Below are 19840 nucleotides of genomic sequence, written 5' to 3' on the forward strand. Positions count from 1 at the left end.
CCGGTGATTAGTGTTGAGAAACAGTGCTTAAGAAGTGTCTAATCAGGCATTTTGCACCAGGAAAGGAGCTTGGAGGGTATTACAGGGGCAGTATGTGCAGGGAAAGAGGGGGTTGGGTATGACAGTGGGTACTAGGTTCAGGAGAAGAGTGCAGAGGGTATTACAGGGGGCAAAATGTGCAGGAAAGGAGTGGGATGAGTGACAGTGGGCACTATGTGCAGGAGAAGAGTGCAGAGGGTATTACAAGGGGCAGTATGTGCAGAAAAGGAGTGAAGATGGTATATGGGGGCAGTATGTGCAGAAAAGGAGTGAAGAGGGTATATGGGGGCAGTATGTTCCGGAAAGGAGTGGGGTGAGTATGACAGTGGGCACTATAATAAGGAGAAGATTGCAGAGGGTATTACAGGGAGCAGTATGTGCAGGAAGGGAGTGAAGAGGGTATATGGGGCAATATGTGCAGGAAAGGAATGTGGTGAGTATGAGAGTGGGCATTATGTTCAGAAGAGTGCAGAGAGTATTACAGGGGGCAGTATGTGCTGGAAAGGAGTGAAGAGAGTATATGGGGAAGTATGTGCCAGAAAAGGAGTGGGGTGAGTATGATAGTGGGCACTATGTTCAGGAGAAGAGTTTAGAGGGTATTACAGGGGGCAGGATGTGCAGCAAAGGAGTGAAGAGGGTATGATGGGGGCAGTATGTACAGGAGAGGAGTCCAGACATTATGACAGTGGGCAGTATGTGCAGGAGAAGAGTGCAGAAGATATGACAGAGGGGCACGTTGTGCAGGAGAGGAGTATGGAGGGTGTAATTGAAGCATTTATGTGCAGGAGAAGAGAGTGCAGGGTATGACGGGTGGCATATGTGGGGGAGGAATGTGGAGGGTATGACAGGGGGCAGTATGTGCAGGAGAGTAGTGCAGAGTGTATGACAGGGGCAGTATGAGTAGAATGCTGCCACTCTGCCTATCGAATGCTGCCACTGTGACCCCCCCCACCGCCCGTCTGCCCGGTACTTACCCTGTTTTGGTGGGGCAGCGGGTGGCGGCGGCCAGTGATGTCCTCCATGCCTCTCTTCCCTGTCCTCTCCTCTTGTCAGGCGTCCAATCACAGCGCCTGTCACTTCAGCCAACCAGGTGACTGGTAGCAGACCTGGTTGGCGGAGAGGCAGTTCCGTGTTAGGAAAACACCGTTGTAATTCAGACACCCGGCGCCCGAAATAGGGATCACGTGACCAGTGATGCAACGAGGAGGCGGGTGTGTCACTACTACCATTGCTTTTTACAGCGCTTTTTACCCTTACTTGATGTAAGCAGCTTCTTTTACTAATTAAATGTACTTTTCATTTGGTAATATTGCACTATGGCTGTTCTTAGTTTCCTTTGCTCGCCATTTATACAAGAAGTGCCATTCCATGGAGCGAGCCGTTTTCTCTATATATGGAATTACCCAAGATGTTTTGATGCCAAGTTTTGGAGGTAGTTCTTCGTCTTCACCTGGAACCTGGATGCCTTTACAGATCCATCAGCAGGATTCCTTATCTGACTATCTGATGAACCTTGTTTGACCCTTGGGTCATTGTTGGAGGTGAGCGAACAATTCATAAATTTAACAGTCGATGTTTGGATTGATGTTTTGTCTGTTTTTTCTTCTATCAAGTTATCCCTATGAGATTTTTACCTTTATATGAACTGACTCCTACCATTGGGCTTTAGTTGGACTTTTATTCACGTTTATTTGTATGTTTGGATACTCATCATATTCATTCTTTTAGGTAGATTCAGGTAGAGTTAGGCCGACTTATCAGTAGATAAGTCGGCCTAACTCAGAATCTACGCCGACGTATGTTTAAGCGTATGCATATCTAAGATAGGATGGCTTGCGCCGTCCTATCTTAGATTGCAATATTTTGGAGGGCCGCTAGGTGGCGCTTCCATTGCGGTCGGCGTAGAATATGTAAATGAGTTGATACGCCGATTCACGAACGTAAGCCCGGCTGCCGCAGTCGATTTACGCCGTTTCCGTAAGGCATTAGCAGGCCTAAAGTTATTCCATCTATTAGGTGGAATAACAATGTTAAAGTATGGCCGCCGTTCCTGCCGCGAGATTCAAATTTTTTAAGTGGTTTGCGTAAGTCGTCCGCGAATCAGGATTTACATCGTTTACGTCCACGTCGAAATCAATAGGCCCGTGCGGCGTACTTAGCCGCAATGCACACTGGGATATGTATGCGCCCGGCGCATGCGCAGTTAAAAAAAAACGTAAAAAACGTGAGGTCAAGCCTCATTACCATTAAACACGCCCCCCTCCAACACATTTGAATTCGGCGCCCTTACGCCCGCCCGCTTTAGGCTACGCCGCTGTATATTAGCAGGCAAGTACATTGAGAATCATGTACTTGCCTAGCTAACTTACGGCGGCGTAGCCTAAACACGCTAAGCTACGCCGCCGTAACTTTAGTCCTATCAACCTGAATCTACCTATTTGAGTATACTTTACTTTATGGCACATTATTAAATAAGCGCACCATTCTCATCTTTTTCTTTTACATTTATTACACAGTGTTTTCAGCTAATTCACAGTCACTATATATGTACTATATATATTTTGTTCTGAGTTTATTTTCACTATATTCACTGGAGGCAGATGGTTTATATTTGCTTAAAAATTAGAACATAGTAGCGCGCAAGTTTTTTCCCTTATACAGTGCCTTTTGTGTTTTGTTGCCTCACAACCTGGAATTAACATGGATTGTTTGAGGATTTGTATCATTTAATTTACAGAACATGCCCACAACTTTGAAGATTTTTTTTATTTTTTATTGTGAAGTAAACAACAAATAAAACAAAATAACAGAAAAAGTCAATGTGCATAACTATTCACCCCCCTAAAGTCAATACTTTGTAGAGCCACGTTTTGATTTTTGCCCATTCCTCCTTGCAAAACTGCTCCAGCTCCTTCAAGTTGGATGGTTTGCGCTTGTGAACAGCAATCTTTAAGTTTGACCACAGATTTTCTATTGGATTGAGGTCTGGGCTTTGACTAGGCCATTCCAACACATTTACATGTTTTCTCTTAAACCACTCAAGTGTTGTTTTAGCAGTGTGTTTGGGGTCATTGTCCTGCTGGAAGATGAACCTCCGTCCTAGCCTTGTACAGGTTTTACTCAAGAATATCCCTGTATTTAGCACCACCCATCTTTCCCTCAACTCTGACCAGCTTCCCAGTCCCGACTGCTGAAAAACATCCCCACAGCAGGATGCTGCCACCACCATGTTTAGCTGTGGGGGATGGTGTTCTTTGGGTGATGTGATGTGTTGGGTTTGTGCAAGACAGCATTTTCTTTGATGGTCAAAAAGTAAAATTTTAGTCTCATCAGACCAGAGCACCTTCCTTCATACATTTTGGGAGTTACTCACATGCCTTTTCGCAAGCTCAAAACGTGCCATTTTGTTTTTTGCTGAAAGTAATGGCTTTCTTCTGGTCACTCTGCCATTATGCCCAACTCTATGGAGCGCACGGCTTATTGTCGTCCTATGTACATGTAGCACTTACCCCTGAAGGAGCTGCTGGTTTGTTTTGGGTGGCACGTTACCTCATGTATCTCCGCTGTCTAGGGTACTTGATGAGAATTGCACACAACAAGTGTCTTTTCTGTGCTTTTTATTACCCAGCCGGGTAAAAACAGTACAACTTGGTGAAGAGTAGAGAAATATTCAACATGAAAATGGCAAAGTCAGGTGTATGTAATAGGGAAACAGTCCTGCTTCCAACGGCAATTTCTGTTTCACCACTCCAGGCGGAATGGGTATAGCGCACCTGGACAGGCCTCTCTCACAAGCCTGGCAGCCAGAATGTCACTCGGAAGTTGGGGATAAGTCTCTGCCTCAGACCCTCCCTATGTTTGCAACAATGGAGATAATAGTGGTCCAGAATCCTCCTTAGCAGATTCGACACCTGGATCTCCTTCAGGTAGTTTTAGTTAGGTTACCAACTGATAGGCGACCAACATCCAGCCTCTTAGTACCCGGTTTCATTGGTACCCGGTGGATGGTCAAAACCCTCTTGGAACACCAGCCTCTCTTTGTACTCCTCGGGGAGACTCTCCACCGAACAGCTTAGGACCTCATCAGATTGGGGACCCAGTCGATCACTGGGCCCCAGCCACAGCTCAAATGTTCCAGACCGACGTGGTCCCGGAACCAGGAACATCGCGTAGCACGCACACCCCGGCCTGGAAGGCAATTTTGCCGGGGTGCCGTGGTATGGCTACCCTAAAAGTTGGCACCACACGGGAAGAAGACCCAAGAAAATGGCATCTGCCCCATAAATACCCTTTCCCAGCATGCACAGCGAGGAAACCTCCTCCTGATAGGCTGCTGGGAAAAAGCATCCAAAACCTTGACTCTACTACTGCTGCCACCTGTCGGCCTGGGGTGTGTTCAGCACCCCAGCAGACCTGGGGTCTGACTACTGGGCCTACCACTGATGTGCGCTGATGAGGCTGCACTGATAGGCAGCATTGATGGGCACTGATAGGTGGCACTGATGAGGAGGCACTAAAAGACTGCACTGATGGGCACTGAAGCATAGAGATGTTTGAAGATAACTGGGATGTTTAACTATCCTGTAGAGACATTGTAAAAATAGATCCGACTAAGATCCAAGTGATAGTGTGTTTGTGAGCAAGGTGCAGTGCAGTGGCAGCTTGTGCTCCATTGGTCGGGGAGGCGGCAGACAGACCTGACCACAGATGCCCCCACCCATGTCGCTCCAGCCCATCACTGCGCACCATAAACACAACCCCCCCCCCCCCAGTAGCAGGCTCTCTTACCTTGTGCTGGCCTGCCGGCAAAGGCTTCCCCCCTCTGTGTTCCCGCCTCCTTGTCTCCCCTCTCTGGATGGGTACAGTGGGCGCAGCACACAGGCATCCCTGGCTCCATACTGAGCTCCAGGTGGAGGGAGATGAGAGCCTATAGAGCGCTCCTCCGTGGCGGCTGGTGGGCCAGGCTTCCCCTGCGTATCGTCGCCTCCCTCCTCCTCGGTGGCCAATTAGAATGCTTCTCCTTTCGGCTAATTGGGTGACGGGTCTCTAGACCCACTTGCTGATTGGCCGGGAGGAGGATCAATGTGGCAATAGCGAATATTCATTTGTTATTGTCCCACAACTGGGTGGGCTCACCCTTTTTTCTAAGCATATTAGAGCCTCTGGCTCTGATCACATGCTTAAACCCCCCCATTGGAATCCAAGGTCCGTCGCCCTGCCGTAGTGACGGAGTCCGCCTGTGTGGAAGAGAGCTTATCCTCAGACGCCATCTGGAGGGGGGTACATAGTGGAGAGGTGCCTACCTAGGATTCCTCTGGTCCATTCAATTCAAGCACATTTTGACCTACTCTAAAAAGTGGTCAGACAGCTTTTGGTGAGTTGCCATCTACCTCATGAGCACTCCTGGTGAAGTTTTTATTTTAAGAATTATCAAACCAAAAGAGTTATTTTATTTATTCATGGTGTTGGGATTGTCACTTTGGACTTTATATATTTATTTGCTTTTGTAATCACCTTTTTCAACTTTAATTTTGTACGTTTTTAGCACCAACACCTTTGACTTTTCTATAGCTCTGTTACCGTTATCTCATTTCCACACTACAGGAATCACAGACTACCCTGAGAACAGAACATCTGATCATCCAACATTAGAAAAGAGGGGAGCAACACAGGAAGACGTCCCGTCCAGGCCTTGCAGCTGGAGCAGGTGGTCTCTGACCACTAAGGAAGGGTAGGTCCCTCCGGACGACACGGCTGGCCGGGCCAATTCTATCAGCTGTCCCTGAGATCCCTCTCAGTACTCTCAGTGAAAATGGAGGCTGTGGATGCAAGTCCCTCCGGGGATTTTTTTTAAGATTTTCACACAGACGTCCACCAAACCATTTAATCGACGTAGGAGGTCCGCTGATCAAAGATGACCGAGACGTACTTATTAAAGGGATGTACCTCATATTGTGACCTTTATAACACCACACAACGTCCTCCTCCACCCAAAACAATGCGTCTTTGCTGGTTATTAAGTTGACGCCTTTTTTTATTTTGTGATTTATGGATTTGTTCCGGATTACAGATGTCTAGCTGATTACTATAGGACAGCAGATTTTTCAGCAGAAACATATGATATGACGATATTAATAAAATCACTGTATAATCATTTTTTTTTGAACAGGTATAATTAATTTTAGATTACCAATACAATGTAATATGAGCACCTGAGCTCCACAATCAATCTGTATCCAATCAGGTAAGTCCTCACATTAAAGCGGAGGTCCGCCGATTATTTTTTTTAAAGTCAGCAGCTACAAATACTGCAGCTGCTGACTTTTAAAATAAGGACACTTACCTATCCAGTGCGCCCGCGATGTCAGCACCCTAAGCCGATCTGCTACTCGGCTCTCGGATGCTGCCGCCTCCATCTTCGGTAGGGGAATCAGGAAGTGAAGCCTTGCGGCTTTACTTCCTGGTTCCCTAACAGGGCTCAAGTCCTGCAGGAACGCGTGGGAACGGAGTTCCTGCACTTTTTTCACAGCAGGAACGCAGTTCCCTTTGCCGGACTAGAGCAGCCGAGCCGCCCGAGCCAATCCTTCACTAATCGGCGATGCCCAGCTCGAGTCACTGTCAGGGGCAGGCGAACCTTAGTAATCCTTTATGTTACTGGCTGCTTCCTGTATATGGATTCATCGGGTAGTGTGCGGGTATTCCGTCACTTCCTCGATGCCGCAATGTCTCCTGGGAGCTTTTGTCATAGTTCCCAGGAGACATTGCGGAGGTCTGCTTAAATGTATTTCTAAATCCTACAATAACTTGAGGCAGACCTCCGCAATGTCTCCTGGAAACAATGACAAAAGCTCCCAGGAGACATTGCGGCATTGAGGAAGTGACAGAATGCCCCCACACTACCCGTTGAAACCATATACAGGAAGCCGCCAGTAACATAAAGGATTACTAAGGTACAGTGGATCGGAAAAAAAAAAACATGCGGTTTAGTAATTATGCATATGAGCGTATAATTTTTTTTGTTGGTGGGGGAGTGGATCTTGGGTGGGAGTTCCCACACTTTTTCCCCCAGGACTTGACCCCTGTTCCCTACTACGCATGCGCGATTCATAATGCGCTATTTGAATGGTCCCTGCTGGCTTCTGGAACCTGTGTGTTTCACAGAAGACATCGGGGGGGCGCCGGACGTGGCATAGAAATGGGTGCAAATACCTGTCTTAGGCAGCTATCTGCTTTCCCCTCCCCCTGAAAGGTGCCAAATGTGACACTGGAGGGGGGGAGGAATCCGGACAGCAGAGGTTCCATATTTGTGTGGACCTCCGCTTTAAGGTTACCATATACTGTACAATCTGATTGTAGAATCTTCTTTTGATATACCATCAACTCTATAGTGTAAGGGCCTGCCTGATTGGGTAAGGATTGAATGGGTTGTTTAGGTGTGTCCTCCTATTACCTATTGGTAAATCTAAAGGAGATTGTACAACCAGTATATGTTTACCATAGTAGCTATAAGTCCTTGTTTACACTTGTGGTTGTGGGCAGTAAAAAACGCTGTTACGCTGCATTTTTACTCCCCTGACCACCCCCCCTTAATCCTTTCCTAACAAGCATATACATACAGTACATGCAGCCTCACGGAAGTGGGATATGTGGGATGAGCTCCCTTTTACAGACACTGAACTTTCATGAAAAGCTCCAGGTCTCATAAGAATGATCAGGAACTGGGCAGGTCAGTACCCGATCACCTGATCGCTGTGATAGTCTTTGATTGGCTTTTTACAGTGATCAGTCAGCCCCTGTGTTTTCTCCTCTTGAATGGAGAAACAGATACATTGTATACATACAGCAGGGGTAGGCAACCTTTGAGAGGTAGAGATCTATCTAAACAACATGGAAGAGATCAAAGATCACTGGGGGGTTCTGTGCCTTTTTATATATTATTTTTTATTTTTTAGAAATATAAATTAACTAGAAAGCCCCCAATAATGAGTAAGGATGATATGAAGAAAACTTCAAACATATAAGAAAACAAACGTGTCTGTAAAAATATAAACTTAGCCTACATTAACATTTAGCTTTAGTGATAAACTTGGCATTGGGTTATTAGGGCAATGGACAGTATCTTAGTATGGCAGCGTATGGTGTATGGACTGTGTCAGTAGAGCAGTGGACATGTCAGTAAGGCAGTGGACGTGTATGGACAGTGTCGCAGTAAGGCAGTGGATGCGTCAGTAGAGCAGTGGATGGTGTCATTAGGGCAGTGGATGTGTGGACAGTGTCTCAGTAAGGCAGTGGATGGTATCAGTAGGGCAGTGGATGGTATGTGGACGGTGTCAGTAGGGCAGTAGTGGTAAGTAGGGCAGTGGGCGTGTTGACAGTGTCAGTAGAACAGTGGATGGTCAACAGAGCAGTGGACAGTGTCAATAGGGCAGTGGATTGTCAGTAGGGCAGTGGACGGTGTCAGTGGAGCTACGGAGGGTGTCAGTAGAGCAGTGGATGGCGTCAGTAGGACAATGGACGCTGTCAGTAGTGCAGAGGACAGTGTTAGTAAGGCAGTGGACAGTGTCAGTAAGGCAGTGGACAGTGTCAGGAGAGCAGTAGACAGTGTCAGTAGGGCAGTGCACAGTGTCAGTAGGGCAGTGGATGGTATCAGTAGAGCAGTGGACAATGTCAGTACAGCAGTGGACAGTGTCAGTAGGGCAGTGGATTGTGCCAGTAGAACAGTGGACAGTGTCAGTAGGGCAGTGGACAGTGTCAGTAGGGCAGTGGACAGTGTCAGTACAGCAGTGGACTGTGTCAGTAGGGCAGTGGATGGTGCCAGTAGAACAGTGGACAGTGTCAGTAGGGCAGCGGTCAGTGTCAGTAGAACAGTGGACAGTGTCAGTAGAGCAGTGGACAGTGTCAGTAGAGCAGTGGACAGTATCAGTAGGGCAGTGGACAGTGTCAGTAGGGCAGTGGACAGTGTCAGTACAGCAGTGGACTGTGTCAGTAGGGCAGTGGATGAATAGTATCAGTAGGGCAGTGGCAGTGTCAGTAGAGCAGTGGACAGTGTCAGTAGGGCAGTGGACAGTGTCAGTACAGCAGTGGACTGTGTCAGTAGGGCAGTGGATGGTGCCAGTAGAACAGTGGACAGTGTCAGTAGGGCAGCGGACAGTGTCAGTAGAGCAGTGGACAGTATCAGTAGGGCAGTGGACAGTGTCAGTAGGGCAGTGGACAGTGTCAGTACAGCAGTGGACTGTGTCAGTAGGGCAGTGGATGGTGCCAGTAGAACAGTGGACAGTGTCAGTAGGGCAGCGATCAGTGTCAGTAGAGCAGTGGACAGTATCAGTAGGGCAGTGGACAGTGTCAGTAGGGCAGTGGACAGTGTCAGTACAGCAGTGGACTGTGTCAGTAGGGCAGTGGATGGTGCCAGTAGAACAGTGGACAGTGTCAGTAGGGCAGCGGTCAGTGTCAGTAGAACAGTGGACAGTGTCAGTAGAGCAGTGGACAGTGTCAGTAGAGCAGTGGACAGTGTCAGTAGGGCAGTGGACAGTGTCAGTAGGGCAGTGGACGGTGTCAGTAGAGGAGTGGACGGTGTCAATAGGGCAGTGGATGGTGTCATTAGGGCAGTGGACAGTGTCATTAGGGCAGTGGACGGCGCCAGTAGAACAGTGGACAGTGTCAGTAGGGCAGCGGACAATGTCAGTAGGGCAGTGGACAGTGTCAGTAGAACAGTGGACAGTGTCAGTAGGGCAGTGGACAGTGTCAGTAGAGCAGTGGACGGTGTCAGTAGGGCAGTGGACAGTGTCAGTAGGACAGTGGACAGTGTCAGTAGAGCAGTGGATGGTGTCAGTAGGGCAGTCCCTTCCACCACTTCTCACTCGTCCATCCTCTGTGATATCACACACACACACACACAAGTGTTTGGGATGGACTTGAGAGAAGTGGGCAGGGCACGCTACTCTATGTATGTTCCTTCCCTGTGCGTTTCTGCTTTTGTGAGAGAAGCAGTTTAGACCAGGGGGTCGGCAATCCAGCCTGTCCCCTAGTCGACAGGTAGACTGTGATCGATGGGTTGCTGACAATGTTAATTTTGACAGCAAATTTTGATTCAGTTTTACTCTGATGCCGCGTACACACGATCAGAAATTCCGACAGCAAAAGTCCGATGTGAGCCTTTTCACGGAAATTCCGACCATGTGTAGGCTCCATCGGACTTTTGCTGTCGGAATTTCCGCCAACAAAAGATTTTACGCCGCTAACGTTAGAGATACGCCGGCGTAAAGATAAAGCTGCTCCCTAGGTGGCGCAGCCCATGCAAGGTATGGACGTCGGAACAAGCCTATCTTTTTACGTCGTTTGCGTAAGTCGTACACGAATAGGGCTGGACGTAATTTACGTTCACGTCAAAACTGCGTACTTTGGAGCAATGCACACTGGGATATGTCCACGGACGGCACATGCGCCGTTTGTAAAAAACGTCAATCACGTCAGGTCACGAATCATTTACATAAAACACGCCCCCCTGTTCCTCATTTGAATTAGGCGTGCTTAGGCCGGCCCATTTACGCTACGCCGCAGTAACTTAGGAGGCAAGTGCTTTGTGAATACAGCACTTGCCTCTCTGACTTACGGTGGCGTAGCGTATATGCGATACGCTACGCCGGCTCACAGTTAAGCCATTCTCTCTGAATCTAGCTATTAGCCATTATATAACATCTGTAAAAGTTTTGTTACAAAGATATTTCTTTTTTGAGTCATAGCTTCATTCCTTGCTATAAGTGTATGCTACTTTTCTGTTGATTAAACAAAATAAACCTGAACACATATATATTGTTAGCCCTTGAACAAGTAGCCCACCCACACTCTGCACAGTCAGTTAAATCACTGTGGACAAATGCTTGCACGAGTGGGACATACCAAAGAGTAAGATCCTAATGTCGCATACAGACGATCGGACATTCCGACAACAAAACCGTGGATACATTTTCGACTGATGTTGGCTCAAACTTGTGTTGTATACACACGGTCACACAAACAAAAGGAGGGGTTTGGGACTTTTAGTGAGGTGGGCGAGTAGGGCCAAAGGACCAGTCACTTAAAAATAATCATAATTTATTGGTATAAAAGATAACATGATGGCAAATATTGTCAAACAATAATCACATAATATATACAATCACTGGTACATGATGAACACAGTAACAACACTCAAATGATGAAGGGAAGGAGTCCTTGCTGAGTAAGAAAGCCATACTAAAATGTGCATGATGGCCAGACTACTGAATAAAACCAATATGAAGACCTTAATAATGTAATTGTTGTCTTGGTGCTAGTCGTATCCCTGACGCATTTTGTGTATCAAACACTTTTGAGGGGCAAGTCCACTTATCATAGATATTGATCTATGGGGTTCGCCCAGAGTTACTTACCCCCGGTTGGGGGATGTAACATCATATTTTTTTTCTATATGTTTATCATTTTTTTGATGGTTACTCTCTACCTTTCTCACCATTGATGCGGTCTATGTGTATCCTGCTGTGGTCTGATGTTGTTTTGCTGTCTCCTTTGTCAATTGTCCGGGAGTTGCGATGCACGTCAGGGCCCCGCCCCCTCCTCCTACTAAGCCCGCCTTGGTTGGATGGGGGGGTCGGGCGGATTTGCCCTCCGTGCATCGGTGTCACGCTCCCACGCCGTGTACGTGAGGTCCTTATGTGGTCCTTAAGTGTGACTGGTCCTTTGGCCCTACTCGCCCACCTCACTCAAAGTCCCAAACCCCTCTTTTTGTTTGTGTGACTGTGTATATGCAACACAAGTTTGAGCCAACATCAGTCGGAAATGTATTCACGGTTTTGCTGTCGGAATGTCCGTACGCGGTAATAGGATCTTACTTTTTGGTATGTCCCACTCGTGCAAGCATTTGTCCACAGTGATTTAACTGACTGTGTGGACGGGCTACTTGTTCAAGGGCCAACAATATATATGTGTTCAGGTTTTTTTTTGGTTTAATCAACAGAAAAGTAGCATGCACTTATAGCAAGGAATACAGCTTTGACTCCAAAAAGTTCATTATTTATTGGCATGTGAGTATCCACTGGGGATGAGTCATCACATCCCCCCCCCCCCCTATTAAATATACACTCTACCTTTTAATAAGACCTACTGTATTTTACTGATTGATTTCAATCTATATTATGTTTTTTAGAAATTGGTGCAAATTCCCCCTGAAGAGTGTTTGATACATGAAACAGGTCAGGCATACGACTAGCACCAAGACAACAATTACATTATTAAGGTCTTCATATTGGTTTTATTCAGTAGTCTGGCCATCATGCACATTTTAGTATGGCTTTCTTACTCAACAAGGACTCCTTCCCTGCATCATTTGTGTGGTGTTACTGTGTTCATCATGTATCAGTGATTGTATATATTATGTGATTATTGTTTGACAATTTTTGCCATCATGTTATCTTTTATACCAATAAATTATGATTTATTGGTATAAATCCTGTCATGTCCTTTGGCCCTACTCGCCCACCTCACTAAAAGTCCCAAACCCCTCCTTTTGTATGTATAACAGGGATGGAGACGGACGTCTTATTTAAAGTCCCATTACAGGGATGGAGATCGACGTCTCACTCAAAGTCCCAAATCTTCCCCCTTTACGGTCACACAAATGTTGTCGGAAATTCCGAAAGTCAAAAACGCGGTCACGTACAACACGTACGACGGCAATAAAAAAGAGAAGTTCAATACCAATCGTGTTAGTAGAAGTTTGGTGAGAGACGACTTGCGCTTTTCAGCCTCGTGCTTTTAAGTCCGTTACAGCGTGACGAATGTGCTACCTCCATTACGAACACTAGTTTTAACAGATCGAGCGCTTCCGTCTCGTACTTGATTCAGAGCATGCGTGGAATTTTTTGCGTCGGAATTATCCACACACGCTCAGAATTTACGAGAATGGATTTTGTTGTCGGAAAATTGGAGAACAAGCTCTCAAATTTTTGTTGTCGGAAATTCAGACAGAAAATGTCCGATGGGGCCTACACATGGTCGGAATTTCCGACAACAAGCTCACATCGAACATTTGTTGTCGGAATGTCCGATCGTCTGTACGCGGCATAAGAGTTACGGTATAACAGACAATAGGAGTAATATAATGGCAGCATTTAAACAAACCACAGCAGCAGAAGAAGAACCACGCAGGTCTAGGGAGGAAGACTCCCCCATGACAGAAAGTGACTGTAAGACTCCAAAATTATGACCTGTGGTAAGCCATTTTTATTATTCTTTTACATGATGACACTACAGTCATTTATCAAATGGATATGAGCTGAATGATCTTGGGGCTGTCTGCTCTACTAGTCTACTGGTATATCTTTGTTATTTTTCCACTTTATTTGTGTCTCGTGTAAAACTATTCCCATAAGATGTTGGACCAGACACCTCGCGTTGTCTCATCTGGTGCATGGAGGCAAGTGTTAAAAGAGGCTTTGATAAAGCAAGATCAATAGAGAACTTCTTCAAGTCTTCCATTGCAACACTGAAGATATTGGAGCATTGTGGCCTTACTCTTTTAAATGACTTCCCCACACGCTGGTCAAGTAATACTACTAGTACATTCAACATGAACGAAAGACTCTTTAAACTGAAAGAGTCGGTCTGCCAAATCACAAACAACATGGGGTGGGACAGCTTGCTCCCTGGTTAATGGCAAAAGCGCACAACATTGCATGACCTACTGCTGTCTTTTGCAGAACATACTAAAACCCTCCAGAGTGACACCACGTCCCTGTCTGTCCCAGCCCTCATTAATCTACTCTCTACTGCTTGGGGACTTTAAATAGAACACTAGCTACTAAGACCATGCCACAATTCCACAGACAATGAAATGTGAACCAGCATTTTCCTTCATTCATTCTTAGATCCAAGTAACTGATGAAATGTTCTTGCAACTTACAGCAGTCTGCTGTCTATAAAAACCCTTGTTGATGTGGCTAATATTCAGGAACTGCTTAAAGCGGAGCTCCGCCGTAAAAAAAATAAATAAAAGCCAGCAGCTACAAATACTGCAGCTGCTGACTTTTGATCACAGGGTGCGCCTCTCCACCGACTCGGTCGATCAACTGACCTTCATAAAAATGAATCAGTCTTGGGTCACCAGCAGCTACCAAGCATCTGATGTATCATTTTTTTTTTTTTTAATGTCAGATCCCTTAAGATTGCCTATGCTGATGCTAAATGACTATGGGCCATATTCTGAGAGAAGTTACGATGGAGTATCTCAGGATACTCCATCGTATGTCTCTTTTTTGGCCCGTGTATCTATGCGACTGATTCTTAGAATCATTTTCGCATAGATACACTTAAGATCCGCCATGTGTAAGTCACTTACACTGTCGGATCTTAAATTTAATTACGCTTCCCAACTTCTTGTGTCCTATGTTAAACCCCATCTTCCCGGTTTGTCCGCCTCTCTGGCGCGATGGGTGAGAACCGCCATGGACATGGCGGGGATCGACGTCACCCTATTCGGTGCCCACTCCACCAGGGGGGCCATGGCTACCAAGGTGCTCGTCTCAGGAGGCTCTCTCTTCGATCTCTTGAGAGCAGCGGATTGGTCTTCGGAGACCACGTTCCGCCAATTCTATTTCAGACCTCGGGACCACATCTCTAGGTCAATCCTCTCTTGAGATTACCGTATACTGTGTTGTTTATTTTATGCTTGTTATGCTAGCTTTGAACTTGCATAAGATATGAGCCTCCTGTCTGATATATAATTTGAGATTTTCCTAGCTTGTGACGGAAAATATTGATTATATGAAGACAGGAGGCGAGTATCTTCCCTCCCTACCCTCCCTGTTACGATTGTTTTCTTCTTCACAGGTTATTGAAAACCGACCGGCATCTTTCAGACGGATTATCCAGTTTAGAGGATGATGGAATCCCGTCCGCTTGCTGACACACAGCCATGTTGAGACCCCCTGTTGGGATCAATCGTTTCTGGTCCCCTGTTGGGTCACGGTTAAGGATCGACGTCTCTTCCAGGAAGCTGCTGGACGTTGACCGCCGGTCTGGACTTCAAGGTTACACTTCATCACTCCGTTTGGTGCCGTTCTACTTCATGTAGTCGTCGCATCAAGAAAGAGGAGGAACCACCACAAGCAGTCCCCTTTTATGGAGGTCCCCGTTGGGGCGTGGTTAGTGACTATATGGACTGCTGGGGGTGGTAGTTGTTTTAAGTTTTTTACATTGAAGTTTTAAGAAATACATTCTGCTGTGAGCATTAATAAAGGAAAGATTAATGCATAAGATACTCGCCTCCTGTCTTCATATAATCAATATTTTCCGTCACAAGCTAGGAAAATCTCAAATTTTGTATAGGGACAGTTCTAAACACGGGAAACACGTGCCACTTCACAGGCATACTATAGACACCCAGCAGGTACAATATTTAAAGGAATATTTCACTTTAAGCATGTGTATAATATCAAAATATTTGTTAGTGACTTAGTGTTGAAACATTGATAGTAGATCCACCACCAGATAGTGTAGATGGGAGGCTTACCGGAGGGATCAGACCCAAGTAAGTTTATACTTATCAGGTCAAACAGGCTAAGGCCCCGTACACACGGTCGGACAAAACCGATGAGAATGGACCGCGGTTCAGTTTCATTGGTCCAAACTGACCGTGTGTATAGCTCATCGGTCTGTTTTCCTTCAGTCCAAAATTTTAAAACATGCTTCTTAAACAGAAACAATGGACCTCTGCCCGATCGGTCCAAACCGATGGTTAGTACAGAAAGCATCGGTTCAAAACCCACGCATGCTCAGAATCAAGTCGACGCATGCTTGGAAGCATTGAACTTCGTTTTATTCAGCACGTCGTGTGTTTGACGTCACCACGTTCTGACCCGATCGGTTTTTGGAACGATGGTGTGTACGCACATCAGACCATCAGGCCACTTCCGTTGGACCATTCTCATCGGTTTGGTCCGACCGTGTGTACAAGGCCTCATGGGATACCAGTGTCCCGATTCCTAGGCAACTCAAATGCTGAGCAGATAAATGGAATCCTTGAGAACTCTCGTGTGTGAGCAATAAGAACCAATCTATGGGAAACCAGCCAATGATGACAACAGGTACTTCCAATGATAATGATCCAAATAGCTCAGAGTATGTGGAGCAAAAAAGGAAAAGAAACAAGGGGGCACATAGCGTAAAACTGGATAAAATTTTACTTGACAGTAAAAAAATGGAATTTACACTCACATTTCAGATGGATAAAATAGGCGTTTAAAAACAATCAGGCAGTAGGGTCAGCGTAACGTCCCGACGCGTTTCGTTCAATAGAACGTCATCTGGGGCACAGGCTTATCCCATAAGCCTGTTTGACCTGATAAGTATAAACTTACTTGGGTCTGATCTCTCCAGTAAGCCTCCCATCTACACTATCAATGTTTCAACACTAAGTCACTTACAAATATTTTGATTTTCTACACAGACTTTATATATTGTCTATGGACTATTTGGGCACTTTCGGTGTTGTTGCCACATGATTATAAGACTCCTTCATGAAGTCTTTTCTTACTTCCTTACTTATATTTTTAGCGCTGCACTTATGTTTTTTGTTTAGTTTGTCTGCAAAATTGATCTAATTTTGTGGTGCTGGCTGCCATTTATTTATTAACATTTAGGTAGCGCGGTGATTGTATGTACTATTGTATATATTTTTTTTCCTGTCTATTCTGGCATTGATACATGTTCCCTGGGGCAGGAACCGGGTCCCCAGACCCTTTTTAGGACAGTAACTTGCATATTAGCCTTTAAAATTAACACTTTAGAATTTTGATTTTGAACGTTCGAGTCCCATAGACTTTAATGGGGTTCTAAAGTTTGCGCGAACTTTCGTTTCGTTCGCAGGTTCTGCTGAAAACCGAACCAGGGGGTGTCGGGCTCATCCCTAATGAGTATCTGTCTGACTCTGAAGATGATGTGTAAGAGGACAATATTGAAAAACCAAAGTTAGACCCCTTTCACATTGAGGAGTTTTTCAGGCTTTTTAACTCTAAAAATAGCGCCTAAATACCGCCTGAAAAACTCCTGCCCTGCAGTCTCAGTGTAAAGGCTTTGAGGGCTAGCAGAACCGCTCCAAAAGTCCTGCTAGCAGCATCTTTGGAGCGGTGAAGGAGCGGTGTGTTTACCGCTACTTCACCGCTCCTTCCCATTGAAAGCAATGGGAAACCGCGGTAATACCGCCGGCAATGCGCCTCTGCAGAGGCACATTGCCAGCGGTATTAGCCGCTATACCGTTAGCGTACCTCCTGTCCCAGTGTGAGAGGAGCCAAAGTGGAAGAAGTACCATCCACATCAAAGCAGCCAGTCTTTCGGTTTCTTTCAAAATGCTGCAGAAGACCCAGGCAGAGGATCTCCCCAGAGAGCAGCAGATCAGTCTGAGTGGTAATCTGGTGCACACAATTCATTTAGCTATGGCCTCCTCCCTGGCCTCAGAGGCCTGTTGCTCCTTAGGCCCCGTACACACGAGGGGATCTCCGCTGGAAACGGTCCGCCGGACCGTTTCCAGCGGAGATTCCTCCTCCGGATTTGGATCCGATGGCTTGTACTCACCATCGGATCAAAATCCGCGCGGAATTCATCCGCGGTGACGTGTCGCGCCGTCGCCGCGATGATGATGCGGCGACGTGCGCGATGCCGGAATGTAAGTACTTCCGCGCATGCGTCGAATCATTACGACGCATGCGAGGGAGGGGAGCGGACGGATTGATCCGGTGAGACATTTACACTGACCAGCAATGTAACAGGTGTATTTACAGTAACCCCCCCCCCCCATCTCTCTGCTAATCTCTGCATTCTCATATCCATTTCAGTACAACTCTGCCCCTCTAACTCATCATCTGCTAATCTCTGTCCCCCAAACCAGGGCTCAAGTCCTGCGGGAACGCGAGGGAACGGAGTTCCTGCACTTTTTTCACAGCAGGAACGCAGTTCCCTTTGCAGGACTAGAGCAGTCGAGCCGCCCGAGCCAATCCTTCACTAAGCGGCGATGCCCAGCTCAAGTCACTGTCAGGGGCAGGCGAACCGTAGTAATCCTTTATGTTACTGGCAGCTTCCTGTATATGGATTCATCGGGTAGTGTGCGGGTATTCAGTCACTTCCTTGATGCCGCGATGTCTCCCGGGAGCTTTTGTCATTGTTCCCAGGAGACTTTGCGGAGGTCTGCTGCGAGTTATCACGGGATTTAGAAAGAACTTGCTTAACCACTTACCCCCCAGACCATATTGCTGGTCAAAGACCAGAGCACTTTTTGCGATTCGGGACTGCGTCGCTTTAACTGACAATTGCGCGGTCGTGCGACGTGGCTCCCAAACAAAATTGGCGTCCTTTTTTTCCCACAAATAGAGCTTTCTTTTGGTGGTATTTGATCACCTCTGCGGTTTTTATTTTTTGCGCTATAAACAAAAATAGAGCGACAATTTTGAAAAAAAATAATATTTTTTACTTTTTGCTGTAATAAATATCCCCCAAAAATATATAAAAGAACATTTTTTTTCCTCAGTTTAGGCCGAGACGTATTCTTCTACGTATTTTTCGTTAAAAAAAAATCGCAATAAGCGTTTATTGATTGGTTTGCGCAAAAGTTATAGCGTTTACAAAATAGGGGGTATTTTTATGTAATTTTTATTAATATATTTTTTTTACTACTAATGGCGGCGATCAGCGATTTTTTTTCGGTACTGCGAAAATTATGGCGGACACTTCGGACACTTTTGACACATTTTTGGGACCAGTGGCATTTTTATAGCGATCAGTGCTATAAAAATGCATTGGATTACTATAAAAATGCCACTGGCAGTGAAGGGGTTAACACTAGGGGGCGGGGAAGGGGTTAAGTATGTCCCTGGGTGTGTTCTTACTGTGGGGGGGTGGCCTCACTAGGGGAAACACTGATCCTCCATACATTGTATGAACAGAAGATCAGCATTTCCCCCGCTGACAGGACCGAGAGCTGTGTGTTTACACACACAGCTCCCGGTCCCCGCTCTGTAACAAGCGATCGCGCCCGCCGGGCACACGCACGGGAGTCGGGGGTGAGCGGGGGGCGCGCGCGCTCCCCTAGTGGCCGCTCTGAGAGCTGACATTATACTACGTGCTCTCGCCCAGGAGAGCCGACCTGCCGCCGTAGAATGACGGCGGCTGGTCGGCAAGTAGTTAAAAAAAAAAAAAACATGCGGTTTAGTAATTATGCATATGAGGGTATAATTTTTATTTATTTTTTTGGTGCGGGAGTGGATCATGGGTCTGAGTTCCCACACTTTTTTTCCTAGGACTTGACCCCTGCCCCAAACCCCTACTCGGCTAACCTCTGCACTCCAATCCAGTGGCGGTGGATTTCCCCGGATTTAATTTTAGAAATCTGTTCACCTTAGCCTATGCTCACCTGTCTACTGTTTACATCCTCTAGGTAGGTGGCATGCAAAGGAGAAGGCGTGATTTGCATATGAATCGTATCGGGTTCCCAACCTCAATTACATATAAATGCCCACACGATTAACAAATAAATAGCGGGCACTTTACATGTGAATGACGAAGCTGTGGGGGTTAATTATAGAACAATACCTTGTGTTTCTCTCCCTCTAGCAGCTGAAGGCTGAAGGGAGAAACAGGCTTTCCACTGGTTCAGAGAGCTGCACAGGGCATCGTTCTGCCGCCGCAGCGATCCCCCTATCAGCAGCTCTGCTGGTCAATATTTGCTCCATAAGATGCACAGACATTTCCCATCTTTTGGGGGGGGGGGGGGGGGGAG

This window comes from Rana temporaria, chromosome 5, assembly GCF_905171775.1.
Source record: "Rana temporaria chromosome 5, aRanTem1.1, whole genome shotgun sequence".
NCBI classification, from domain to species: Eukaryota; Metazoa; Chordata; class Amphibia; order Anura; family Ranidae; genus Rana; species Rana temporaria.